This window comes from Rousettus aegyptiacus, unplaced genomic scaffold, assembly GCF_014176215.1.
Source record: "Rousettus aegyptiacus isolate mRouAeg1 unplaced genomic scaffold, mRouAeg1.p scaffold_m13_p_1, whole genome shotgun sequence".
NCBI lineage: Eukaryota > Metazoa > Chordata > Mammalia > Chiroptera > Pteropodidae > Rousettus > Rousettus aegyptiacus.
The window spans coordinates 95,691,508-95,707,274 of NW_023416284.1; the positions used below are offsets into that span (position 1 = coordinate 95,691,508).

At 36.3% G+C, this 15,767-nt stretch overlaps 1 protein-coding gene and 1 pseudogene across 2 annotated transcripts in view; both read right to left on the minus strand.

The window, feature by feature from the left end:
• BTBD9 (BTB domain containing 9) overlaps positions 1–15,767 on the minus strand; it is a 363,080-nt gene that overhangs the window by 170,576 nt on the left and 176,737 nt on the right. The gene's annotated exons all lie outside the window — the stretch shown is intronic.
• LOC118606586 lies at positions 2,076–2,194 on the minus strand (annotated as a pseudogene).

A 15,767-nucleotide genomic window follows, 5' to 3' on the forward strand; every position in this document is an offset into this window, starting at 1 on the left:
AATTTTTAAAATATAGCAAAATATAAATAAATTGAAATAACTGCTCTTTTTAGAAAACAAAATTATATCCACTCTATATTTTGCTATTATGGAACAACAGTGACAGCATTTTTACTTAGCAAAATTACTTTTGGAAATTGCACAGGTTGGTGAAAGCCAAAAGTCTAGGAACACCTGCTTTAGGAGATGCTTTGCATTCTAAAAGGACCTATGGTCTCCCTAACTTCTACTGATTCCTGCTTTTAGACACTTATTCCTACTGATTCCCTAACCCTGGAATATCAAGTCTTCAAATTCAACCCATTTTTGAAGACTCAATTGCTTATTTATCCAGCCAGTCTGTCAGTTTACTCGAATATTTACTGAGCATCTAAGTGAAAGATACTGCGCTTGGCTGAAAGAATTAGGAAGAGTGTGTGTGCCAAGACGATCAGTTCATGAACCCTATTCTTAGGGTGTTATGCATTATGCTCTCAAGTCTTCGGTGATAGACTGATTAACAATTTCTGAGTCATATCATCTGTTAATGGAATGATGAACAGCCAGACTATTTAAAATCAGAGCCACTTTGGAAAATCTAGCACATATAGGTCACTACCTCCTACTACACAATGCAATCTCTTAGAGAAGGCTTTTTGAGTCGCAGCTTTAAGCAGGAAAGAGGGCAATAATAAAAGTTTGTACCTTAAGTCAGATAAGTGAAGCAAAGCTTCCTATCTCCCCAAATCTAAGAACTAATGTCAATAAATCTTCTGATAATTTTACCAAGAAAGAAAATGCTCTGATGATTAATTATTTTTAAATTAATCCTTCTCATACACAACAGTGGTTGTTTCTGAATAAAAAGTCTCCTTTCTCTTTCTCACAGCCTTTCTCTCTCTAATCCTCACCCTGCTGAATTTAATTGCCTTGGTAATGCCAAAACAATGTCTGATCCTAATAGGTCAGCATTGATCGCTCTAAACCAATTGGTTCCTTCATTAGCAAGAAAATGAAGTAAAGAGAAAAGGCAGGTGGTTCCCCAACAGGCAGCTGGGCTTTTGCTCCTCTTGTAGTGCTTCTCTCTCATTAAACAGTAGCTGATCGATTGGCAACTTGCTCAAAAATCCACAAAAACTATTCATCACTTTTGACATGAACCTGTTTTAACAGGCCACTAACACATGATTTGGATACCCCAGTTTATTTGTAGGGCCCATCACATTCTTCCTACACAGATCTATCTCTCTGAAGATGATATGAAGAAAAAGAAGGACATATTATCCAAACAACCACTTACTGGCAGACCACCAAGTAAAGCCTTCAGGGACTAATCCCAGCTATGAGTCTTGGGAACAAAGGCTTCACAGGAGGGTCCTTCTCCCAGAGTCTAGATTCTATGGAGTGATAAAGACAGATATGGTGACGAACTAGTCTTGGTGATACCAGCAAGTGGAAGTAAGTAGGGATCTAAAAATATCAATCGTCACCGAAGGGAAGGAGAAGAAAACAAGGCAAAAGAGGGAAAGGGAATACAAGGAGAAAAAAGAAAACATGCACAAGAAAAAGCACAATACATTCGGACCGCATTTTTTGGTTGTCTGGGAAGTAAACTTAGGAAGGGAATAGAAGAGTTTTGACAGATGGATACCTCTCTGCCAGAATAGAGGAGTCATTTATTCCTGGGGCAACATGACCCTGATCACCATGACACCCTGCTAAGCAATTCTTCGAGTTAGGTAAAACAGACAAGGGAAGGGTGGTACGACCCAATCTTGACTGAGCTTCTACTATATGCCAAAGACCACACTAGGCGTTTTATGTAAGATACATTACTGAAACTGATGGCAACTTTATGAAGGGTCATTTCTACCCTTATCTTACACATTAAAATAATAAGATTCAGGAACATAAAGTGACACACAGACAGAAAGAGTGGCAGTCAGAATTTGAATGTTGTTCTGTTCAATTCCAAAGCCTCATGCCCTTTTAATAACCTCTAGTAGGGAATATGAAAATAAAAACCAAAAAAAAAAAAATTTATAAAGTAGAAAAATGAAGAAAGATGTAAAATAAGACAATGATTTCTTTTTTCACACCTACGGCACCTGGTCTTCTCAGGTGGTCTCCCATCCAAGTACTAACCAGGTCCAACCCTGCTTAGCTTCCAAGATCAGACGCAATCGGCCACATTCAGGATGGCATGGCTGTAGGCAAGGCAATGATTTTTAAAGGAAATAAAAGGAGAGGAACACGTAACCACATTTAATTTTCTGGGTTACTGCTTTTACCCCGGTTTGTTTCTTGGTAATTTACCCCTGGAGTTGCACGTTCGGAGGGGAGGAAGTGGGGCCAGCACTGTTGACAAGCCTCCCTTTCACCTGCTGCCTTTTCTACATAGCTAGCAGAGTAGCTGAAGAAAAATGGCCCTAAACACAATCAAATGCCAAAGTACCAGGTCAATTTTCTCCTAAATTTCAAATCTAGAAACGGAAACAATTTATTTCATCTTACATGTCAGCAATTCCTTGTGTTAACAGAATTGAGATTTTAGAAATACAATTTACTTCTCATACAATCTGAAGCTTCACCATAGTTACTCAGTAACAAACACTTACCAATATGTTGAATTTATTCACCATTGACAAAATATCTTTCATATTCAAAGTACCCACGTAAGCCTGAATGAACCCTGATATGATTATTAAACACAAATATAAATTATCTGAAATGTTATTACAATGTTGACTTACAGGGCAAAACTAGCAATAATTGAAACAAGAAATAATCAGAAGGTGAATTTCTGTAAATAATCAGATTTACCACTAATTACAGACCCAATGAGATGCTGTCTCTCAAAATATTTACTTCATTAAAAAAATAGGAGGAAAGAGAAGGAAAGAGAAAGGGATACATATCAGGGAGCTATAATATGTACTGGATACTATCTTATACCCTCTGGATATGAAAATGAAAGACAAGGGGCACGATTCTCTAGGAGTTCGGAGTCTGGTGGAAGAGACAAGATATCTGGTAAATCATTCATCGACATTTACTCACCACCCTTCTTTCCTTCATCTTCCAACCAACAGCTATTTGCTGAGAACCTGTAATGTGTTGCCAAGCATTGTACTGGGCACTGGGGAATACGACAATGAAACAGAAAGACAGGATCTCTACTCCAGTGACCGCAGAGTCCAATGGGGGAAACAGGCAACTATGATAAAATGTGGTGAGTGCTATGACAGGATAAAGACAGGATACTCTGATAACATGGAACAAGGATGCCACTGGTGAAGGCTAAACAGGAATTAGAAAGGCAAACGGGAAGACAAACAAGCGAGAATTCCTTTGTGGTGAGAATAATATGTGAGACTACTCTAAGACAAATCAGGGCATTTTAGAAGGACTTAAAGAAATTCTATAGATGCATCATTCAATGGGAGCCAACTTCTGAAATGGCCCCCAATGGTTGTCTTCTGTTATTCATGCCCTGTATAGTTCCCTTACATATCAACATCCTATTGGTTATAATAGGGTGATCTTTGTAACCTACAGAATATTATGGAAATGTTGATGCGTGACTTCAAAAGTTAGTTTTAAAAAAACCTGTGGCTTCTACTTTGCTTTCTCTTGGATCACTCTGACAGAAGACAGCTATCATGCTGTGGATACTCCAGTAGCCCTCTAGAGATGCCAAAATGGAGAGGCACCAAGGCCTCTGTCAAAGACTAGTGTCAACTTGTTAGTCATGTAAATAATTTAAAATACTGATTACATGTTGAATTGATTATATGTTGATCATATTGGTTTAAATAAAGTACATTAATTTCATTTGTTTCTTTTTATCTTTTTTAATGTGGCTACTAGAAAATGTAAAATAACATTTCTATTGGACAGCACTGTACTGAAATAATACAATAAGTAATTAAGGCAAGAAAAGGGCAGGTAGTTGTTACAATGGAGATATAAAAAACAGGATAGACCTGGAATAATTTCAGGAAGAAGAACTGTCAAAAATAAAATGACTAAATATGGTAGAGGGAAGAATGAAAGATGATGCCCAGGTTTCTAGGTTTCTTTCACTGAGATGAGAACAAAGGAAGAGAAACACGTTGGAGGTTGGAGCGTTGGAGTGTAGGATTCATTAGCTTGAGGTATTCTGTTATAAATTTGAAGTGTTATGCATCCCTCGAAGGAATCTTGTACAGTGACCATCTCAGTGTGCTGGCTAAAAGCATAGGAGAAAGATAGAGGCATGAAGTGAAGATCTTTTGTTGACTACTGCCACAGGAGCCCAGATTACGTGGGGAGAGCATGCACAGTGAGAAAAGCAAAAAACACAAACAAATACATTAAGAATATTGTTCTAGATTGTGATGAGTGTTAATACCAGAAACAGAGCAGGATCAAAGGTCAGTGAGTGATGGGATAGGGCTGGGTGGCTATTTAAGTCTGGTGATAACTGAGCTGGAAGCAGGGAAGACTGTTGGACAGAGAGAAAATATTCTATGTAGAAGGAAAATTAAGTGTAAACACAGTGAGTTGTGAAACAGCCTGACAAGTTCAGGGAAGCAGGAAGAGGCTGGTACTATTGGAATCTAAAGTATGAGGAATGAACCAGGATATACCATGTGGGCACTGAGTGGGCATATCATGAAAGACTTTGTATTTTAAGCTAAGGCAAAATATAAAGGGGACTTTATTCTGAAGGCAAAAAGGAGTCTTGAAAAGTTTTAAGTTGAGGAGTGATATGACTTCATTTGATCTTTACAATATTCAAGGTCCATGTTCCTAACTACAAGGAGCCCCCATTCATTTGGCCCTGACATACCACTGGGTTCCATGGAACACAATTTGAAAACCAGATGACTTCTCCAGGCCTTAAAATCTTCTCTAGGCCTTACAACAGTCTATGGTTAAAGGTTTGGTGAGAAAAGTATAAAAATGTATTGTGCCGATTTCTTAAGTCTCTCTCTTTCCTTCCTGTCTCCTTACTCATCCTTCCTTCTCATTCACTCACTCCCAGGTATTAATATGCATAGTCAGCCGCAGTGTTAAGAATGTGAGGGCATGTCAAGAAACCAACACTCACTTTGCAGTATCATATCATACATTCAGGCACAATACCCAGGGAAAAAAAAGTAAATATCTTCTTGAGGGTTGTCATTGAACAACTCAAATTAAAAAGACACAATGAAAGTCACAAGCTGCTTATCCAGCAAAGGCCTCATCCAAGCCTTTTCACCATCCTCATCAACTTGCTCATCGACAATTAATGATTCCATTGCACACTTACCCTCTCTTCAGAGGGAAACAGGCCAAGAAAAGGAAATCCCTAAATAGGTAAATTATGACAATGAAGAAGAAGAAAATTAAGCTAATGAATGAAATACAGTTTAACGTTATCTGTTTATTTCAAAGTTTAAGGACTTACCATTTTTCTCCTAATTTATTCTCATTCCCATTCTTTAAAAGTCATCATTTTATTTTATGGCTAGAAGTGACTTGCCCAAAGTCACATACTCCCTGTTCCTCACTTCGGAGCCTTTTGTCATCACACTATTTTCACTCCACTGTGGGTTTTCTAAGATGAAATATTTTTCATAGCACTAAGATGGAGAAACATTTGTTTTTAGTAGGAAAGGTTTGTTTTTAAAATAAATGGCATTCAGGAATAGCCTTCACCAGTGTTCCTTATGATATAATAGCAGGTCCCACAGTGGGAAGAATTTGCAAACACTTTGCAAACACTGAGAAATGATTGTGTCTTAAAAGCCAAATGAGTTTCTGAACAAAACTAAATTAAATCCATTATAAAAAGCTTTTCTATGAACCACATCTAAATTCTACCGACTTCTTAATCTTTCTAGACTTTAATATAATGTATATAATACTACCTAGATTTAAAATATTTAGAATATTTGCAAGTAAAGCTCTATCTTAAACTTGTCTATTAGTTGAATTACAAATACTATGCACATATTATCACATGAAAAGCAATGATGCAAGAGAAAGAATGCTGGGTTTGGGAGTATGAAGACTAGCTTCTGCTATGCTATCTACTCATTATGAAAACTGTGGCGACGTACCTTCCTTAATGATAGTTTACTTGTAAGTAAAATAAAGTTACTGGTGAGTTAGTAAATAACTTAAATTTCCTTTATATGCTCACCAACCACCCTAGATGGGTTTGGCTATCTATGGCAGAGACTGAGAATTGCATACCCCAGAGTTTATTCTCCTGTTCATCCTTAATAAAACAAGCTCGATTGTTTTGTAAGATGAGCACATAGTTGCCTGGAATAAAACCTACATTTCCCAAACTCCCTTGAAACAATCTAGGAGTAGCTATTTGACTATGTTCTGACCAAGAGATGTAAGAAGGAAGGTTGTGCAAAAGAACCGCAGAGGCTCCTTAACAGTTGCCACCTGAGCTGGGAGGTGCACTCTTCTGCACTTCTTCCCTTTTTCCTTCCTGCTATCTGGGATTTTGTCATAAAAGTTGGGAGTTTCGAAAGATATCTCAGACCAAGCGGCTAAGAACAGAAGTTAGTACTCATGATGGCAGAACAGAAAGATAAAAGGAACCTAGTTCTTCACGTTTTCATGGAGTCACCATATCAGTCCTAGAATGCCTATAGTCAACCTTCTTCCACATGCGAATATGGACTTGTGTGCTTAAACCATTGTTATCTTTGGTTTTCTGTTATATGCAACATTACCCTTCGTATGTGTTCTCATAAAACCATGTATTTCTCCCATTTTAATACTTCTCACACTTGTACTATAATTGTTTACTAGTCTGTTTCCCCAACTAGGCTTTAATGTTGGTGAGGGCAGCATTGTGTCTATTTCGTCTGCTGTTGAATCCACAATGTGTGGCTCACAGTAGATAATAAATTTTTATATGATGATTGACTACTTTCTCTGTAAGAAAAAGGAGAAAGAAGACAAAGGTGTGATAATCAATATATCCAGGCCTCTGTCTGTTTCATAGGGTTACTCGAGGACAGAATAAGACAGTATATGTAAAAGCACTGAGTAAATTATAACTGTATTATATAAACATGAATATCATATTAAGTAAGAACAGAAACATAGTTATATCAAATTTTGCATGGCTATTGGAATTATTCAGGAATTCATTTTTTCCTGTAGGTTTCTCTTCATTATGGGGACCATTCTAAACCTTTTACCTTTCTCCTAAAGCACTGTACTCAACTCTTGCACCACTCACTCTCAGAGGTGATCCTGCCTCCGGTTCATGGAGAAAATGGAGACCGTGAAACACGATGTTTTCCAACTCTTCTTTTCAGTTTTCCCCCTTTTGTCACTCTTTCTACTGTATACCTCTCCACTTGGTTCCCAACCCCACTCTGTCCTGTTTCCTCTACCTCCATGTACTCCATCAATTATTCCTTCTTGCTAATGTCTTTAACAGCTCTCACCATCAGCCACTTCCTCTCAGACCAGATCCTTAAACGACATGCCTGTTTGCACTCTCTTCACTTTATAAGCAATCACTCCCTTTCTCATCAAACTTCTTGAACTCCAAGTCACACATATTCCTTTCACTTCTTCTCTTCACACATAGCTTCTGCTATCTTCCTCCTTTGCTCTACCTAAAACTGATCTTAAAGGTCATCCAATGTCCTTCCTAAAGGCCAACCCCATAACCTATCTCCAGTCTTGATGTCACTTGACAGGGACAGGCATCCAAGCTGCTAGCATGATCCTTTCTCCTCAAAAACCTTTCCTCCACCTTTACAACACTGTCTCCAGTCTTCTGTTGCCTGTATGACCATTCTTGGGTTCTTTTGCACCCTCATCCTCTTTGATTCACCCCAATGGTCTTTCCCTAGGACACCACCCCAGATCCTCTCTTGTTTCAGCAAATACATTTTCCTAGGCAAATTCAGTTCCTCCTAGGGCTTCGACTGTTTTTAAACGATAAGGTTTATTTGGCTTTCTGATGATAAAAGTATTGATGTTCAAAGTAACCACCTTAAAAAAGTTTTTTTTTTTTTTTTTTAAAGAACCTACTTTGTGACAGGCCTAGGTGGGGAATTATCATGTATATTATTTATTTAATCCTTACTAGAATTCTGTGAGATAGATATCTATTATTCCTTCTGCATGGAAGGCTTCTTTACCACTTTAAGTCAGGCTAATTCCTAGATACTTCAGGCAGGTCACAGCTCTAGCATCACTTCCTTCCTCACACCCTTTCTAGATCAAGACCTCATATTATTAGTCTTTCATAGCATCCTGTTCTTTCCCTCCACAGTATGCATCACTATTGCTATTTATATACTTTGTATATACTATGTCTGATTCCTTCAACAGATTATAAATCCTATGAAGATAGGACAAAGTCTGCTTTATTTACCATTACACAATCAGCAACATTTGTTGAATATGTAAACTGAAGAACTTGTAGTGAATGATGAACTAGGATAGAAATTAGGTTGTCTTTCTGCTGTACTATACCCTAAGATCCCAAACCGTTATATCACCAACTTCCCTCTATTGCCCCAATGAACCTACCATCCTCCCCCACCTAACTAATCTATCTTCTAGCCAAAGCCATCATCATTATTCAATCATTAAAGCTAAGCACCTCATTTTTCACTTTTTTCTTTTTCATTCCCCACATATAACTTATTTCTTGATTCTACTTTTAAAATGTCTCTCAAAACCATTTCCCTATTTCATCTCTAGGGCTACTTAATGATCTCCTGTCTGTTGAGAGAACTTTCTGCCTCCAAACTCCATAATGGCTCATGAATTCTGCTGAATGATATCTCTGAAATTAAAACTCCCCAAAGGAGGGAGAGTATCACCACTGTACAAAAGTAAAATGATCAACTCTGATAAGAGACAAGAAGTGGAGACAAGTAAAATATTTCCATGTTACTTAATCTACTGCCTGGCTTCCAGGGCAGAACTATTTTGAATTGTTGCTCAAAAGCAGTATGGTCAAATTGTTAAGATGATAGGTTTGGGGGTAAAAGATCTGGGTTCAAGTCCCAACTCTACTATTTATTAACAGTAGGCTTTGGATAAAGATTTTTCAGTTTAAAATGGAAGGAGAGGTGAACCCTAAATGAGAATAATTCAATGTAACATACATAGCTTAGTGCATTATATGTAAGCCAATAATAGTTAGCTATTCGTAAACTCGTCTTTGAAAGAATCCCAAAGAAGACTACAGCTGCCTTTATCAATTAGTTCCAATATATATGAAAGTATAATATGAATATATTCTTAAAAGTAGCTAATATAATCAACATACAGAAATCAGTTGTATTTTAATATATGAGCAATGGCTATGAAAGCAAAATTAAGAATATAATTCCATTTATAACAGCATCAAAAAGAATAAAATAGGAATAAATTTAAGAAAAATGAAACATGTATACATTAAAAACTACAAAATAGTGTTTAAAGGAATGGAAAAAAAAGACCTGAATAAAAGAAAAGGCATCTTGTGTTCATAGATTAGAAGATTTAATATTGTTAAGACGACAATACTCTCCAAAATAATCCATAAATTCAATGAAATTCCTTTCGAAATCCCAGCTGGCTTTGTAGAAACTGGCAATATAATCCTAAATTTCATATGGAAAGGATCCAAAATAGCCAAAACAAGCCTGAGGAGGAAAAAGTGTTGGAAGACTCACACTTCCTGATTTCAAAACTTACTACAAAACCACAGTAATCAAGATAGTGCAGTAGTGGCATAAGGATAGACATACATAGCCATGCAATAGAACTGAGAGTCCAGATATTCATATGTGGTCAACTGATTTTTAACAAGGGTGCTAAGACAATTCAACAGAGGAAAGAATAATCTTCAACAAATCATTCTGGGACAACTGGATATCCACACGCAAAAGAATAAATTTAAACTCCTGTATATACATCATATAAAAATTAAAATGGATTGAAGACATAAACATAAAAGCTATAACTATAAAACTCTTAGAAGAAAACAAAAATGTGTACCTTTACTACATTCGGTTAAGCAATAGTTTCTCAGATATGAAATCTAAAGCACAAGCAACCAAAGAAAAAATAAATTGGACTTCTTCAAAATTAAAACTTTTGTGTTTCAAAGGACATTATCAAGAGAGTAAAAAGACAGCCTACAGAATGGGAGAAAAATATTTCCAAAATATAATTCTGATAAGGGTCCAGTATACAGAATATATAAAGAATTCTTAAACTCAATAATAAAAAGACAGATAATCCAACTAAACAATGGAAAAATAAACAAATAACAAATAACTCAATTAAAAATGGGCAAAGGATTTGAATAAGACATTTCTCCAAAGAAGACATATAGTACCCAATAAGCATATGAAAAGGTGCTCAACATCGTTAGTGATCAGGCAAATGCTAATCAAACCACAAGTGTTGGTGAGGATGTTGAGAAATCAGAAACACTGCACACTAATGGTGGGAATATAAAGTGATGTAGCAGTGAAAAACAGTCTGCAATTCCTTAAAAAGTTAAACACAGAGTTAGCATGTGACCCAGCAGTTCTACTTAGGTATATACTCAAGACAACTAAAAAGATATATCCACACAAGAAGTTGTGCATAAGTGTTTCTAGAAGCATTATTTGTAATAGCCAAAAGATGAAAACAATTCAAATATCCACAAACTGATGAAAGGATAAAAAATTATTGTATATCTATACAATGGAACATTATTCAGCCATTACGAAGACTTAAGTACTGAAACATGCTACAACATAGATGAACCTTAAAAACATTATGCCAGGTCAACACGAAAGGCCACTTATCATATGATTCCATTTATATGAAATGTCCAGAATAGACAAATCCATAGAGATAAAGTAGATTAATGATTGTCAAGAGTTGGGGGAGGGGTAGAGGAGAATGACAGTTTATGAATACAGGGTTTGTTTTAGGGGTAATGAAAATGTTACAGTAGATAGTGGTGATGGTTGCACAACCTCTGGATATACTGAAAACCCCTTAATTGTACACTTTAAAACAGTAAATTTTATGGCATGTGGTAGCTACTATAAAATCTATTCCTTCAAAATACTAGCCTGTTTTCTCCCCTCAGCAGACTTAAAGAACAAGTGTTCTTCATATACCATAAAACAATTTTTGTGAGTCTTTAATATTTTAAAAAAGCAGTAGGCCCAGTTGTGTAAACTCACTAGATAAAGGACTATAATAGACAAATTTGCATCTTATCCACTCCAGTATCAAAATAGGGGATGCATTCATTACTGGCAGCACAGTTAGGACAATGAGAGAAGAGTCAGACATTTAAAAGCTGAAAACTTCAGCCCAAAGCAAGTCAATAAAGAAATAAAACAAAACCCCACACTACTAAACACACATCCCTGAGCCTACCCGGCACGCAGAGGATCTATTTCTGCCAAAAAACTAATTCAAAACAATACCAAGATTCAAGGGAGGGCAAAACTCAAATTGGCACTGGCCAGCAAAGCAGGGAATAAAAGTGGGACTGTTTAACTCCAGTTGATAAGGTAAAGCTCAGTTCCAAAGTGACCCTCGCTTGAAATCCTTTCTACTTCAACTAATTCTCTCAGGACAGGCAAATTCAGAAATTGCTTTAGATTTGGACCCTGGCTCTTTTCTTTTTAGTGTTTTAAAATTTATATTGGGAAGTGACTGAGGCAAAAAATATTGCTATAATCACTGAGGCTTTTAGTGCTTATTGTAAATCATTACTAAGCAAACCTTTTCGGCTTCATACCTCTAAACAATCAAAAGGTATTAAAGTCACAATGTGAAGTTTTCATGAACAAATACAAAATTGCCTCATGGTTGTGGCTTTGACTTGTACAATTCTGGGAATGTACCATGATCTCTGGCTTCTGTCCAGGGCTAAAGAGATAGTCTTTGTCTAGACAAAGACTATCTCTTTAGCCCTGGACAGAGATAGCCTGTTCCCTCACACCTGACCTGTGTAGAACTGTCACTACATGTGTATCACCTGCTTTGGACCTTTTTAAGAAAACAGATGTGCTATAACTGAAGATAATTTGGATAGCCTGTTCCCTCACACCTGACCTGTGTAGAACTGTCACTACATGTGTATCACCTGCTTTGGACCTTTTTAAGAAAACAGATGTGCTATAACTGAAGATAATTTGGAAATTGGTAAAACAGCTAAAAAAATAAATCTAACTGGACAGTTGTCGTAGGGCTCCTGCCAACTTCTGGTTTCTTGCCAGAGAGAGTAATGATTCCTGTCAGTCACTCAGAAAAAGAATAGCTTCTAAAAAGCCAAATCGCCATGACCTAAAAAGAACATAAAAACTTACAGAAAGTTGAGAGTCTGAAAAATCAGATTCAAATTGAGAAAGTTAATCTCTGCTCCGATATTGAAGCTATAATGAGAAATAAGTCCCTGCAAAAACACATATTAATCATTTTATTGGTTCTGTTGTAAAAAAAAAAAAGAAAGAAAGAAAGAAAGAAAGAAAACACAGTTAGTTGCATTCCCAAGGAAAGTGATATATTATTTTATGACTGTACCTTCAAATTATTTTATCTAGATTTGTTGTATAATTTCTAAAACCCAAATATCATCAAATAAATAGAAATCAGTGTAATCAAATAAATAGAAATCAGTGTAATCAGGGAAAGCTGCCATAAAGCCTACTTGAGTTTCCATATTAATCACAAATATTATAGTGATCTTTAAGATGCTAAAGAATTTCACACTTAGACCAATTTTATATGTCACATGTGTGCAACAGTTACAAACTAAAAATTTTTAAAGGCTCTGGGGGAGTAAGAGCTTGGTGAAGATGCTGAGGAGTGGTGGTGAAGTGTGGGTGCTGCAGAGCTCAGTAACAGTGGCGAGAATGTCAAAGGGCTCTGAAACCAGCAGACAGATATATTACTAAGCTACCTTTCAAGTGGCCTAAATTTTAGGCCTCCAACCCAGAACCTGAGCTCAGATCCAACAGGCATTCATAGGTCCTTTGGTAAAGGGCAGGGGAAGAAGATAAGGAAAGAAAATCTTTGCAACTCTGTGGGAGGGGAATTTAGCACCTTATAAATCATTGGCTACAATATAGCTCTACCATTTTAGAGTCCAAGAAAACAGTAACTGTAAGGAGCATCAGCACAGACCAAAGGCAGAATTCTTTGCCAAGTTCTAAGTTCTGTTGAAATTTTGATCTATATCTTGAGAAATGATGAAAAAAAAATCTCCAAATTCTACTATCAGCAAGTTCCACATCACACTGTATTAGAATATACATACATTACCATCCATTAAATTTCTTGTAAGAAATGGTATTTGGAAAGGCCCCCTTAGATGAGGGATTTAAATTTTCTTACAGTAAGAACCAGGCATTCTGAAGCAGAGTTCAGCGGTAGTAGAAGGATTGGGTAAATATTTTTTTCTGATAGCCCTACCCTCAAAAACCATGTCAGAAGATTAAAGGACTGATCCTGGATGTGTGATCTCATTATGAGGAACGACACTGGGAAAAATTAGTTTCTAAATGCATCATATCATTTAAAATCAATAATCAAACTGATGAGAGAGGTAGGACAAGTAATTTTATCACTTTGCTCAAGAAAGCTCAGTAACCTGTCTGAGAACATTTCACACAACTAGGAAGTGACATAGCCAGGTCCAGAAATGAGGTCTTCAGAATCCAAATTCCTTGTTCTGTTCCTGCTACCTATCTTTTGTAAATAAACACACAAACATAACCAGGGTGAGGGAGATGGCAGCGGACAAGAAACGAATATAATAAAAATCTACAATGCATCTGAATAATTCTCAAACAGATTTATTTTCTTACAGATTTGGAAAGTTAACTGGTGACCACACTGTTTAAACTTTTGTTCAAGAACAGTTTGTTTTAAACTGTATAAAACCAGTTAAACTTTTGTTTTCGTTTTGAATCCAACACATCTGTTGGTCACATAAAATGAAATTGTCAGAGATTAAGCAATGAGTTGTTTTCACTAAATTTCAACATTTATTCTCAGCCTCATTCAAATGATAGCTTTCAGAATGAGACCAAATGAAAAGATCATATCTGAGCAATAGAGATCTTTTGATAGGGGATCAATGTTGAATTCTGTTTCTTGGAAATTTTATGTTCAAGACCAATTAATTATCAGGTATGTTTATCCTTTCTGATGACTGTGCACAAGGCTGGCTGTGTGTGAATCAGGACAAGGAGCAGAACAACTGCAGTTCTTTCTGTTTGCAAACTGCACCATCCCCTTGAGTAGCCTGGTTAGGATTTTGAAGAGTTCTGGTCATGCATTTAGAGTCATTTTTTCAACATGCTAGACTTCAGTTCTAATTCAGAAAAAACGGAGATAGGTTGGGTAGTTAAATGTGGGGATATACACAGGATAAAAAGAATTGTTTTCAACAAAAAGCAAAATAATACAGTCATATGTTGCTTAACAACAGGAATAGGTTCTGAGAAATGTATCATCAGGCGATTTCATCGCTATGCTAACAATGTAGAGTGCACTTATACAAACCTTGATAGTACAGTCTACTACACACCTAAGCTCTATGGTATAGCCTCCTATTCCTGGACTGTACAGCATGTTACTGTATTGAATATTGCAGGCAATTGTAACACAATGATATTTGTATATTTAAATAAATTTAAGCATAGAAAAGGTACAGTAAAAATATGGCGTAAAAGGGAAAAAATCGTATACCTATAGAGGGCACTTCCAGGAATGAAGCTTAAAGGACTAGAAGTTGCTCTGGGTGAATCAGTAAGTAAGTGAGTAATGAGGGACTGTAAAGGCCTAGGATACTATTGTACTCTACTGTAGACTTTATCAACGCTGTAGACTTAGGCTACACTAAATATATAAAATTTTTCTTCAACAGTAAATTAACCTTATCTTATAACTTTCTCACTTTATAAACTTTAACTTTTTAAATAAGACTTAGCTTAAAACACACACTGTATAACTATAAAATATTTTCTTTAAATTTTATTCTTTAAACTTTTTCCTATTTTTAAAATGCTTTTTTTATACTTAAAAAAAATTTTGTTATAAACTAAGACACACAGACACACAGACATACACACATATTAGCCTAGGCCTATACAGGGTCAAGATCGTCATTATCACTGTCTTCTACCTCTACATATTGTTCCACTAGAAGTTCTTCAGGGACAATAACACAGGGAGGGGTCATCTTTCATGATAACAATGTCTTCTTCTGGAATACCTCCTGAGGACCTGTCTGAGGCTCTTCTTGAGAACTGTCACTTCTTTCACAAATACGCCCATGGTATTTTGCTTGCTTTCTTTTATTCATCATAGTTTGCTTATAAGCAAATAATGCACCATGAATAGTCTTCTCTATTAATGAAAACCTTTTGGTATTCAGGGGTGGGGGGATGGTCTATGTTTCCAAACTTTTAAAGACACTTATAAGGTCTGCAAAAAAGCTTCTGTTAAACCTTCACTGTGGATTTTCTTGGGAGTTCTTTTTTTTTCCCTGCAGTTTCTTTTTCTCCTGCCTTTTTCAGTTATTCCTTGCTGTTCCAATTCCAACAACTCCTCATTAGTCTATTCCTCAGAAACCACTTCCTCATTCACAACCAGATTAAAGTTATTTGCCATCTCAATCATAGCCCTGTTGCTTTTTACAATCTTTGCACTACAACATTAAGATTGTTACAATGTTACTAGGCAATAGAAATTTTCCAGTTCCATCACAATCTTATGGGACCATTGTGGTATATCTTGTCTGTCATTGACTG